Source organism: Notechis scutatus, chromosome 2, assembly GCF_049901735.1.
Source record: "Notechis scutatus isolate UNSWTSFEM ecotype Mainland chromosome 2, rNotScu1.2, whole genome shotgun sequence".
NCBI lineage: Eukaryota > Metazoa > Chordata > Lepidosauria > Squamata > Elapidae > Notechis > Notechis scutatus.
In genome coordinates, this window is record NC_142010.1 from 26,104,728 (window position 1) to 26,117,692 (window position 12,965).

A 12,965-nucleotide genomic window follows, 5' to 3' on the forward strand; every position below is an offset into this window, starting at 1 on the left:
ATTGAATCTAGTTTGATTGCTGGCTCTGAGTATCTGGATTTTCTCTTTACTTCCCACCAGTTTATTCATATAAGATATAGTAGTATATAAATGTGATATATTATTAAACATGTAAGCAATAACTGTTTTGGGGTTTCCTCCAAAAGTGGTTGTCTTCTCTGTTGTCTGTATCAATGTGGTGACACTCAATGAAGGAACCCTCCTTTTTCTACAGAGTACAATCTGCCCGTTATTTTTGTTTTAGTTTCTATTCCAGCTGTATTGAAATCTTGACTTTTTCTGCTTGATCTTTCCTGGCTTGTTGTTTCTTGAAGAGTTAATCTGATTTCAAGGGGCTGCACAGACTTCACAAAATTGTCCACCTAAAGTAGGTTTGTCCCCCGAGCAGCTGGGCAGAAATATGAGGCTTTGTATTGGTGGCCATAACCACTGGGTGTGATAAGTGACAAAAAAAGGCATGGAAGGACACAATAGGTCATGACAATAAGGTTCCATATAAGAGTTTCTTCTCCAAAATGTGTTGGGAAGCTCAAGTGTTGAGGAATAATTGCCATGGCAACTGCCCAAAATGGTGTTGCTGCCTTGCGTCTGATCTCACTAGTTAAATATACATGTGATTGGTGCACTGATTAGTGACATCACATATAACTGCCCATAGTTGCTGGGAGTTGGACAGCATATAAATTCATTTTAAAAAGTATTACTTGTTTGGAATCAATGGCTTTTCCAAAGAATAGCATTGTCAGGTTTCCAAGTGATGAAATCCTTTTAAAAAGAAAAGTACAAAGTCCATCTTTCAAAAAGATTTATTTAGGAAAGCATCAAATTGGTAAAGTCCATGGTAAATCTGACACAACCCGGAATTACCCCACAATATTACAAGTTCGAAACAACCCCCATAAGTCACATTCTCCCATAGAAGTAATTTAATGTTGCTTGATGTCATAAATCTCCACCTCAAGGGGCCCCAGCAAGGACAGCTAGTTTCCCACGGGAAGAAAGATCACCTAGCCAAAACATCTCTATCTCCACTCCTCCCCCCTTAGAAATGTGTCAAGCCTGAAACCCTTCCCCCCATGACTACCACAGAGAAAGAAAGTAAGAAAAAGAATATATACTAAGACTAACTAAAATGGCTACACTTATGTCAATTTCGGGCTTGACAAGCATATTGAGGAGAAAAAAGAGGCAGTATTTTGGAAATACAGTTGCTTTCTAAGGAATTGCTTTTTATTGTATAATGTACCTCTTAATATCTTCTAGCTTTTTAAAAACATTCTTGGCTTTATAAGTAGAGTCTAGGTCAACTGGCTGGGGTACAACTGGCCATGGGATGATTCAATGCTCTATTAATCACTTTATTCAGTTACTTTTATTATTGGTGAGAGCATGTTTTCATTGAAATTAGTGTAACAACTTTTGTATTTGTTGAATTATCCTGCGGCAAATTGCCCCATGGTTGGCTGTGGTGATTTGTCCCATTCTATTGTATGAGGGGTGCTTGATGCTCTCCCTTTGACCAAAAGCCTTACTGCTATACTTACTTAGGGGTTTTTTAGCACAAGAAATCTGTCCTTCATGTAATTTATTTTTAAATGGATATGTTGGTCTATTTCTGAAAAGTTTTTTTTTAACAGTTGCTGTTGTTTTGCTTCATGGCCTTCATTTTTTAATTGGTTTTCCTAAACCTTTTTTTTAAATGTTAAGAAATATTAAACTCTTCTGTCATATAAATTACATGTTCTAATATAAGACTCTTGTGAAAGTCTTTGCCACCAAAACTTTCTGCTCACTCCTGCCTTCCCACAGGCTGATCCAGAGAGGGCTGCTTCCTAGAGACAAAAAAAGATCCGCTTAAAGAAAAATCATAGTGCCAAAGGAAAAAGCACCCAGGATGAAAAATAGCAATTCAGACAAAAGAAGGAATGGAAAACTCAATCCTAGCAGCAAGGTTAAGCTTCCTCCGATTAACTTCGTATCATAAAGAATACTAAATGACAATAAGGAAGAGAAAAATAAACCAATATGTTACATTGAGGCATAACCTTCATCAAGAGAAAAGTTGAAGCAGTAACAAAATACTCAAGAGGCATATATTCAGAAATCTCATCACATGAGCCATTAAAAGAAAAACAAAGCATGATCAAAGTAAAAAAAAACCACAAAACCTACACATGACCACCAAGGGAAAAAGGGCAGGGTGAATAACAACCCACCGAGGCCATACAATAAGGCTGTGGGAAAGATTTGGTCAAAAGGGATTCAAGAAACACTTGAAGCAGAAGTATTAGAGGTAACTAAAGAGAAGATGATGGATGGTCGAGGTTTTTCGTGTCTATACAAGATATGCGATGAGAAATAAATTGACAAGAGAAGTTCATATCAGATTTACTAAGAAAATAATTAAATCACAAATACTGCAGGCGGCAAGAGAAAAAACACTAAAGTACAAAGATAAAGAAATAGTGGTACTGAAACAGGTACGGAGAAGAGTGAGAGAGATAAGAAGAGAATATTTATTCTTGACCAAAGAGTTATTTAAGAGAGGAATAAATTACAGACGGCTGATACCAGAAGGTATCATGTTTACCTGGCAGGAACAAAGACACAGAATTGATACAGTTGAAAAAGCCGAGTTATTCTATCTGGAATATTTCACAGGAAGGGAGGAAGATACAAGAAAAGAAGAGTCTTTAATTGAATTTCAATAGGAAAGTATAGCAGTAATTGAAAAAGAAGAAGGAGCCGTAGGTGGTGTACCCAGAGAGCAATGAGAACCAAGATCTACTAGAGCAACAAATCCTCCTTATAAAGTCTAAAATGGATGAGAGAAAACTGATTACAATTAATATAAATGGACTTAATTCAGCTATTAAAAGAACAATATTTCATAAATTAGAGAAATTAAAATTTGATATAATCTGCCTACAAGAAGTACATATTAAAAAACAACATGATTATATATTGAAACAACAAAAATTAGGGAAATTTTTTACAGCGTTGACACAGTGGAAAAAGAGAGTAGTGTTATACATCAGAGAAATACAATCCCTGTGGAACAAATATATACAGATGATGACGGAAGGATTTTGATGGTGGAGATAATGGACAATAATCTAAAGACACTTTTAATAGCAATTTATGCTCCAAATGATAATCAAGAAGATTTTTACAGGAAATTACATAAGAAAATAATTGAGCTGGACTATGCTAATATCTGTCTGATGGGAGATTTTAATGGAATAATAAATGACAAATTGGACTATAAAACACAAAAAACAGCAAAGAAAGCTAGAAAGACATTGCCAAAATCCTTCTTTCGAATGGTAGATGAGATAAATATAAAAGATGCATGGAGAGAGAGAAATGCGGAAAATAAACAATATACCTTTTATTCAAATAGACATGCATCATGGTCTAGAATAGATATGATATGGACGTCAACAGAATTGCTTTCTAACATACAAGACATTGAAATAGAAGCAAGTACCTGGGCAGATCACAATCCAATAACACTTGTATGGAAAGGACAAAAAAGGAGATCTAGATGGACTTTAAATAATACTATATTAAAGGAAAAAGACTTTAAACAGAAAATTGAGAGAGAATTAATTTTTTTCTTTAAAGAAAACACAAAAGAGGATACATCATTACAGAACCTCTGGGACACGATGAAGGCTTATACAAGAGGCTTGATAATGGACTATACAAGGAAAAGAAATATAAAACAGAAAAAACCTTTAAAATATTGGAAGTTGGAAAAAGAACTACAGAAATTTACACAAAAAAGGACATTAAAATTAAAATGGACATAACTAAACATAAAATGGGGCTAATGGAAAAAGAAGAAATAGCACAAAAAATTAAAAATGCTAAGCAGAACTATTTTGAAGATGCAAACAAACCAGGCAGATGGCTAGCATATAAATTGAGAAGGGAAAGAGACTCAAGAAGGATAAATCAATTGATAAATGAACAAGGACATGTATGCTATGGAAATGCTGAGAAGAAGAAAAATATTCAAGATTATTATGGAAAACTGTACCATCAAGAGAATGTTCAGGAAGAAAGAATTCAACAATACTTACAGGAAGCAAATTTGCCTCAGATACCCAAAGATATTGAAATAATGTTAGAAAGTAACATAACAATGATGGAATTAACAGAAGCTTTAAAAAAGCAAAACATTGGGAAAGCACCAGGTCCGGACGGTTTGCCAGTGGAATTTTATAAGACATTCCAGGAAACGTATCTTCACTTATTAGAAGTTATGAATGAAATTATGAAAAGAAGAGAATACCCCAAACATGGTCAGAAGCATATATCACACCGAAGGAGGACACAGACCCACAGCAAGTTAAAAACTACAGACCAATATCACTATTAAATTCAGATTATAAAATTTTTGCTTCAATTCTGGCAGAAAGACTGAAAGGATACTTAAACAATTTTATTCACCCTGATCAAAATGGATTTCTGCCGAAGAGACAGATTAAAGATAATATGAGAATAATTTTAGATACACTGGAATACTATGAGGCACATCCTGAAAAACAAATGGCTCTGATGTTTTTAGATGCACAAAAAGCTTTTGATAATGTGAATTGGCGTTTTATGCTGTTACAATTGGACCAAATGGGCTTTGGTAAAAAATTTACTCAAGCCATAGAAACGATATATCATAAACAAACTGCAAAGGTTAAGATAAATGGAGAGTTAATAGACTTTATAGATATAAGAAAAGGGACTAGACAAGGCTGTCCACTGTCGCCTCTGTTGTTTTTGTTAACACTGGAAGTGCTGAATAGGAACATCAGAGAAGAAGAAAAAATAAAAGGAATGAAAATTTAAAAAGAAGAGTATAAATTACAAGCTTTTGCAGATGACCTGGTATTTATATTAGAGGATCCATTGGAGTCTGCACCTAAACTGATAGAAAAGATAGAAGAGTATGGGAAAGTAGCAGGTTTGAAAATGAATAAAGATAAAACAAAGATTTTAGCAAAGAACATGTTAGTAAGACGAAAGAAAGAATTGGAGGAAGTTTTGGGGTTCCAGGTCACAAATAAGGTTAAATATTTAGGGATACACATAACACCAAGATGTAGCACACTTAAGGAGGACAATTATTTCAAACTTAAACAACAGATTGCGACAGATTTGATAAAATGGGAAAATTTACAATTATCACTGATTGGGAGAATATCTACAATTAAGATGAATGTATTGCCTAGAATCTTATACTTATTCCAGACAATTCCAATCAGATTAGGGAAAAAAAAATTTGAGTGCTAAAATACATTTGGCAGGGGAAGAAAGCGAGAATAAAACTTGCTACAAGATGCAAGAATAAGAGGAGGATTTGCTTTGCCCAATTGGGAATTATACTACCAAGCGATGAGTCTGATGTGGGTAAAGGAGTGGATAACAGGAATACTAGTCTCTTGAATTTAGAAGGACATGACTTGTTGTTAGGGTGGCATGCCTTCCTCTGGTATAAGGGAACTAAAACGCAGGGGTATTTTAGAAGACATTATATTCAAGAAGCATTGTTTCTAAACTGGGAGAAGATAAAAAAAGCAATATTATTTAAAAATTCCACTATGGTTATCTACTATTGAAGCTTTTTCCTATCCAGTAATATATAAAAAGGAATAAACAGATATGGTGAGATATTGAATGAAAAGGGTGAGATATTGAATGAAAAGGGTGAACTTAAATCTATGCAAGCGTTGGAAGAACAAGGTGTAAAAATGAATTGGTTTTCATATTTGCAAATACAATCTAGATTTGATAAAGATGTTAAAACAGAAGGTATCTATGACAAGTTGACTGATTTAGATAAAATCTTGACAGGCACTGATGAAAAAGTAATCAAAAAACTTTATGGACATTTGCTAGAATTTAAATTAGAGGAAGAACAAGTAAAAGAAACAATGATTGCGTGGGGGAAAAATTTTGGATATGGGATTGACTTAGAAAAATGGCAAAAATTGTGGTCTCAAAATTATAAAATGACAATGTCAACTGCATATAAAGAAAATTTGTATAAGATGTTTTACAGGTGGCACTTACCCCCGATGAGAATTGCGAGGATGTTCAAGAATAAATCGGATAAATGTTGGAAATGTCATCAGATACCTGGTTCATATTACCATATGTGGTGGACATGCTCGGATGCAAAAAGATATTGGACTATAATCCACACATGGTTGGAAAAAAATGACAAAACAACACATAGACTTTAAACCTGAGATATTTTTATTGGGAATTATACCGGAAATATATTGTAAAGAATTGAAATATTTGATTGTAAATGTTTTAACAGCGGCTAGAACTGTATTTGCTAAGAATTGGAAAAATGAAAAAATACCTATGCAGGAGGAAATTATTAAGAAAATCATGGACTGTGCCGAAATGAGTAAATTGACATTTGAAATTAGAGAACAAGAGGATACACAATTTTATATGATATGGGATTTATTTTATCAATGGTTAGATAAAAAGACATGGTAAAGAAATAGATTAGTAAGCCTTACAATAAAAGTTAATAGATTGATATAGAATACAATATAAAATATATAACCATTGGATGAATGTATAAGATTAAATCATAATGAAAATTAGAATATCTCGTATAAAATGGTAGAAAAATAGTTTAGTCAAATGAATGTTTAATAATTGATATTACATAAGCACAAGCTAGATTGATAAGGTGAGAATTTATATAACTTGTGAGTAATGGTAAAAAAAGGATAGCACAAAAGATTGTAACCAACTGACACACTGTATGTATATAATTGAAAGAGGGTTTTATGTTTTTATGTTTTGTTTGTATGTTTGTTGTAAAAAATAAAAACTTTTTTGGGGAAAAAGAAACACTTCACAATATCAGTGCAAACACATATATAGTGTCTGTTAAAAAAAACCCCAACAAAGGCAATGATAGTAGCAACATCAGGAAAAAATACACAATCACAGAAAATACATATTTCAATTAAATGCATAAAATATCAAGAAGATTAAACCTTAACACACATTGTGAATGAAGGGGAAGCATGAAATAGTATTCATCCTTCAAGAAAGGCAAAGTATAATAAAATACACAGGGTCACAACCCCAACCACAACTACCAATATAAGGAAGTGATCAGCTCCCAGGGGGGGTCAGCTCCCCCGTGGTCCCAGCCACGAGACGAGCCCCGACTGTTTTGCCCGAAGAGGTACGACAGGTAAAGGAGAAAGAAAGAGAAACTTGTCCTTAAGCCAGTCCGGTTGTGATCCTTCCCTTGCAGCCAAATTATGAGACACGTTTTAACTAGTTAACTAAACCACAGCAAGTTCCCTAACTAACTACCCTATGTCCCCAAAGGGGGAACTTCCAGCTTACCTCTGATCCAAAGTAGATTGTGGGCACCAGAAGGAGCTAGCTGGTTATCTGGAGGCCAAAAGCCAGGAAGTTGTAAAAATCCTAGATGGACACCAGATCTCTTCCAACAATTGTCCTTCCTGGCCAATGCACCATTTCTGTCATAAAAAAATATTAACAGGAAACAGCAACACAAACAAAAATTCTTACTTTAAGATCAGAGGTTTATTGTTTCTAATAATTTGGAACATAAGAAATGGATAAATATAAAAGATATAATAGCAGTAATACACTTGCATTAATAAGCCATTGCAATGAGGTCCAATGACATACAGCAGGTCCTGCAAGGACTGCCATAAAATCAAAGGGTCCTGAGCTGATCTCCAATCCTATCCTTTATACTTTTCTTCTTACCACAAACACGCTTCACAGCTTCACTAATTGTCACTTTCCTTAAACACCTGTGTACATTACTTTCAGTTCATTTCCAACAGTTTCATTCTTCCTGTTTTAAACTTATCCATCCAAGTGCATACTTTGCAAAAATACGTTTTCAGTTAGCAACGGCTCAGCAGGATTACAAATAGTTTTGGTATATTTTGAAACGATCCTAGCTGAAAACTTTGGTTCATGTCTCTTTCTTCTGGGACCTATCTATTGAGAGAGGACTCCCATGTATCAGTTCCCAACTGATATGGGGCAAAGGAGAGTGCCCTTGACTTGTCAGCAATGGACAGCTCTGAGTGACTTCAGCTGTGAATACTTAAGGCTAACCAAGTGACTTCAGCTAACAGCCTCTGAATCTTTCAGCTGATTGTCTCCCTTCTCTTATCCCACCTTCATCGCCAGTGTTAAATTGGTGGGAAATAACTGAGACAGACCAGCAGATTCAGGGTAACCCTTTTATTTAAAAGTTAACAGGGTTAAAATGTCCAAACCGCACACAAACACAGCGGATGACACAGGCAACAGCTGATCGCGTCTGACAGCACCCTTTATATAGTGCGCTGTCAGACGCGATAGCCAATCAGCTGTCACGCTGCCTCCCGCTCGTTCCTCGGACTTGACAGGAAACTTCAACTCACAATATCTTGGGCAGGGGATTGGACTAGAACAGGGGCCGCCAACCTTTTGGACCTCAGGGACCACCAAACTCATAATTTTAAATCCTGAGGACTAGAGACCCTGGGAAAATCCAAAAAAAAGTCTGCAGGAAAATTCCCCACCCCATTTTCCTACTGATCAATCATTCTTTATCTGGGATCACAGGATACCATCTTCAGCTCTGTTCTCAGGGAGGGAGGGAGGGAGGGAGAGAGACTTTTGGCTTCATGCAAGGAAAGCAGCAGAAGTCTTTCTTTCTCTCCCCCAAACTCCACCAGAAATGCGTCTATGAGACTTGTCGCGCCAGCACAGCCTCTTGGAGCAGGATGCCTTGCAGGGTCCCAAAGACTCATTTCTGGCAGAGTTTGGGGGAGAGAAAGAAAGACATTTGCTGCTTTCCTTGCATGCAGCCAAAAGCAAAAGTGGAAAGAAGCAGCCCGGTGGCCAGGCGAGGTGCGTGGGGTGAGTGGGGCAAGTTCCCCCCCTCCGCCCTTTCCCCCCTCCCTTCACTACTTCGTGTTGTTCGCAATGCAAGTGACAGAAGCCTTGTGTTCCCATGGGTCATGTGGATGGTGCAGCCTTGTGTTCCTGTGCAGCCTGAATTAATTGTTTTGGGGGTGACATTTCTCTGCGGGCCACCAAAATTTTCTCGCGAACCATCAATGGTCCTCGACCCACTGGTTGGTGACCACTGGACTAGAAGACTTCAAAGGTCCCTCCTGGACACATGATGATTCTATAACGCTTTTCAACTCTTGAAAACACCATGGTCACTCAAAGAATCAAATGAATACATCATAAAAGAAATCAACCGAGATTTCAGACCTGGGTCACAAATAAACAAAGAACATTAAGAAAAGACTCGACTCCATTGAGGAATCCATGGGACTAGCAAAGATGGGAGGAAAAAGAGGAACAGAAACAAGACAGTTGCATTCCATCAGAGCAGCAATGAGCGCATCAATAGGACTCCTGAATGGCCAAGGGTATCCTGAAGAGATTTTGCCCGGTGCTTGCTAAGAATTGGCACTGCTTCAATGACACAGCAATCAATCAATGAGTCATCTCCAGAAGTTGTGGATGCTCCAACATGGTAAGTATCTAACATGGGCAACCATTGGTCTGAAATGGTACAGGCCAGGGGCATCTGCCTGAGCAAGACAGGTGGACAAGAAGACCCCCAGTCCCTTCCAACTATGTTGTTCTGTTATTCTAAGTGCTTGGTTCAAATAGCAATATTTGCTCAGCAGTAACACAAAAGTAGTTTGTCACTGCTGTATTCTGATATATTTTTGGAATGTCCCAAACTGGCCTTGTTTTGCCCCATCCATATATGACGAAGAGTTTCAGACAGTAAAATCTGAAATAATTTATTGAACAAAGCAATTAAATACTTTTAACAGCACATTATAATATAGACAAGATAAGTAACAATAAAAATAATATACAGATAAACTAGTAGCTACATTAAGGGTAGAAATGTGTCTAAGGAAACGAATACAGAACCAAAGATTGACTCTTAAGCCTTCAGCTTCATTCTATCCTCCTCAGATAGCAATATGGACCTTCAGTTGTGCAAATCCAGGTAGTCTCTTATTCGGCCCCTAGCAAGAACTGATCCTTCTTATCTAGATAAGATTAGCCAGGTGCTGGAAGTTAATTGAATTCATTTTTAGTGTAACCTGACCTGCTACAGGATCCCGGGTACAGGATCTGTCCATCCAGAATGTTACACATTCAGCTCTAGAAAATTCCTACTTTGAGTTCAGGAAAACTCCATCTTTCTACATCTATATATCAATATATCTATATATCTATCTGTATAATATAAAAGCAAAATACCACTGACGCAACATCACAAAATCTCCAGAACCATAAAGGCTTGGCAGGTATGTTCCTTTTGGCTTCTAGGTGATTGCTAAAAAAGGATTTTTCGAAATGACCATCACAGAGCATTAGTATTTCGTATATTATTATTAACATGCTCTGATGCTAAGGTGTTCTAGTCCCCCTTCACACCTGAAAAGAAATCTGTTCCAAATGCAAAACACAAGCAGAGGAGAGGAATTTCAGCTTCAGAGCACCAAGCAGTTTTAGTATAGAACATTTGAGCTAAGCCATGCCCAGGCTCCTTGCTGTCTCCTTCTTGCTCAACAGCAAGGTTTCAGTTTCCAAACAGCCCTCAACTCTCTCACACACTGACAGGACGCTAACCAGATAAATACTGATGGATGTTGGTAGGCAGGGACAGATTTTTCCCCTTATTTTCCTCCCCAAAAACTAAGCCTGACCACATAGTTTCATAGCGAAGCATGGGTATCGAGCTAGTCAGACATAATTGTTCATTCATACATTCATTCCTTTATCAATCAAATTTATATACCACTAATCTTGCAGTTCAAGGCAACTCTTACCTCCCTATCTCAGGCTTGCTTTTCAATGTAAATGTAAAGCACCAGTTAGGCTTTCTAAAGACTTATCTGCTTAACCTGCTACTCACCACATTTTGGTGTAATCAATGGGTATAAACCTAGCTGGGAAGTATGTTCTAGTTCAGGAATTGTGGAACCCCTTCAAAAATGGATTGAGTAATCTGGGAAGGCACTGTGTGGAAAGGAAGGCAGCAAATAAAACAATGGGAAGAAAAGAAGATAAAAATTATTCCAACCTGGATTCCTAACCTTCTTCTCCAAAGTGTCTAGAAACCTTTGAGAAATATGTGCAGAAAATGTAGAATGAATGAGACAACTTTCATTGAATTACCCAATATGTAATTTATCCATATGTTTGTATGACAATACTGTATGGGTCATCCCATCAATAGTCAGGCCACAACTCTACCTTCAGCTCTTTCTATATTTGGGTGCTTATCATTTTTCTCCTACATGGATGTTTGAGGAAGCAAAGCTACCATGGCTGTCTGTGCTTTGGAAAAACAGTTGCAGCCAGGCCACACCTCTTTCCCATGGCTCAGCACAGCTCAAGAAATCTGAAATATAAATAACAAGAAAAAAATCAAGGAAACAGTCGGTCCATTAAAGAGAGAAGATGGCAAGGGAGTAACAGGCAACAGAGAGAAAGTAGAACTGCTTAACTCATTCTTTGCATCAGTCTTCATGCAAAAAGAAACTATAGCTCAACCCACCAAAAACATAACTGTAAAAGACAAGACCAGAAATAAAAGTTAAAATAAGCAAAAAAATAGTAAGAGAACACCTGTCTGATCTTGATTAAAACAAATAACCGGGACCTGATGAATTACATCCCAGAGTTTTAAAGGAGCTGGCAGAGGTCATCTCAGAACCACTGCACCATATCTTTCAAAAATCCTGGAACACTGGGAAACTACCAGAGGACTGGAAAAGAGCTGATGTGGTTCCCATCTTCAAAAAAGGAAAAAAAAACCAGACCCAGGAAATTATAGACCAATCAGCCTAACATCAATACCTGGGAAGATACTGGAAAAGATAATGAAAAAACAGATCTGCCAACATCTAGAAACAAGTAAAGTAATAACTAGCAGTCAGCAGGGGTTTGTTAAAAACAGATCATGCCAAACCAATCTTATTTCATTCTTCAACACAGTGACTAAATTAGTAGACCAGCGAAATACTGTGGACATAATATATTTAGATTTCAGCAAGGCATTCAACAAAGTAGACCACAACCTACTTCTTGGTAAGCTAGGAAAAAGTTGGATAGATAGCATCACCACTAGATGGACTCGCAACTGGCTGACAAACCATACTCAACGAGTAGTCCTTAATGGGTCTAAGTCTACATGGAGGGAAGTAAGCAGTGGGGTGCCACAAGGTTCCTTCTTAGGCCCAGTACTCTTCAATATCTTCATTAATGACTTAGATGAGGGAATAGAAGGGGAACTTACCAAATTTGCAGATGATACTAAGCTGGCAGGAATAACTAACACCCAAGAAGATAGGCTCAAGATCCACATGGATCTTGACAGACTAGAACACTGGGCAGTATCTAAAAAAATGAAATTCAACGTAGAGAAAAGTAAAGTCCTACACTTAGGCAAGAAAAACCAAAAGTACACACATAGACTGGGTGAAACCAGGGGCAATAGCAGTTACTGTAAGAGGGATTTTGGAGTTTTAGTGGACAACCAGCTAAATATGAGCCAGCAGTGTGCAGCAGCAGCCAAAAAAGCTAATGCAATCCTAAGTTGCATTAACAAAGGGATACAATCGAGATCAAGTGAGGTAGTAATACCACTTTATAAAGCCTTAGTAAGACCACACCTAGAGTACTGCATCGAGTTTTGTTCACCACATTATAAAAAAGATGTTGAGACTCTAGAAAAAGTACAGAGAAGAGCAACCAGGATGATTAGGAGAGTGGAGACTAAAACAAATGAAGAACAGTTACAGGAACTGGGCTTGGCTAGTCTAGTGAAGGACCAGGGGAGACATGATAGCAGTCTTCCAATATTTGAGGGGCTGTCACAGAGAGGAAGGGGTCAAGCTGTTTTC

At 37.2% G+C, this 12,965-nt stretch overlaps 1 protein-coding gene across 3 annotated transcripts in view; it reads right to left on the bottom strand.

Annotated features, from left to right (window-relative positions):
- LOC113425990 (uncharacterized) overlaps window positions 1-12,965 on the bottom strand; it is a 41,218-nt gene that overhangs the window by 6,042 nt on the left and 22,211 nt on the right. The window lies entirely within an intron of this gene.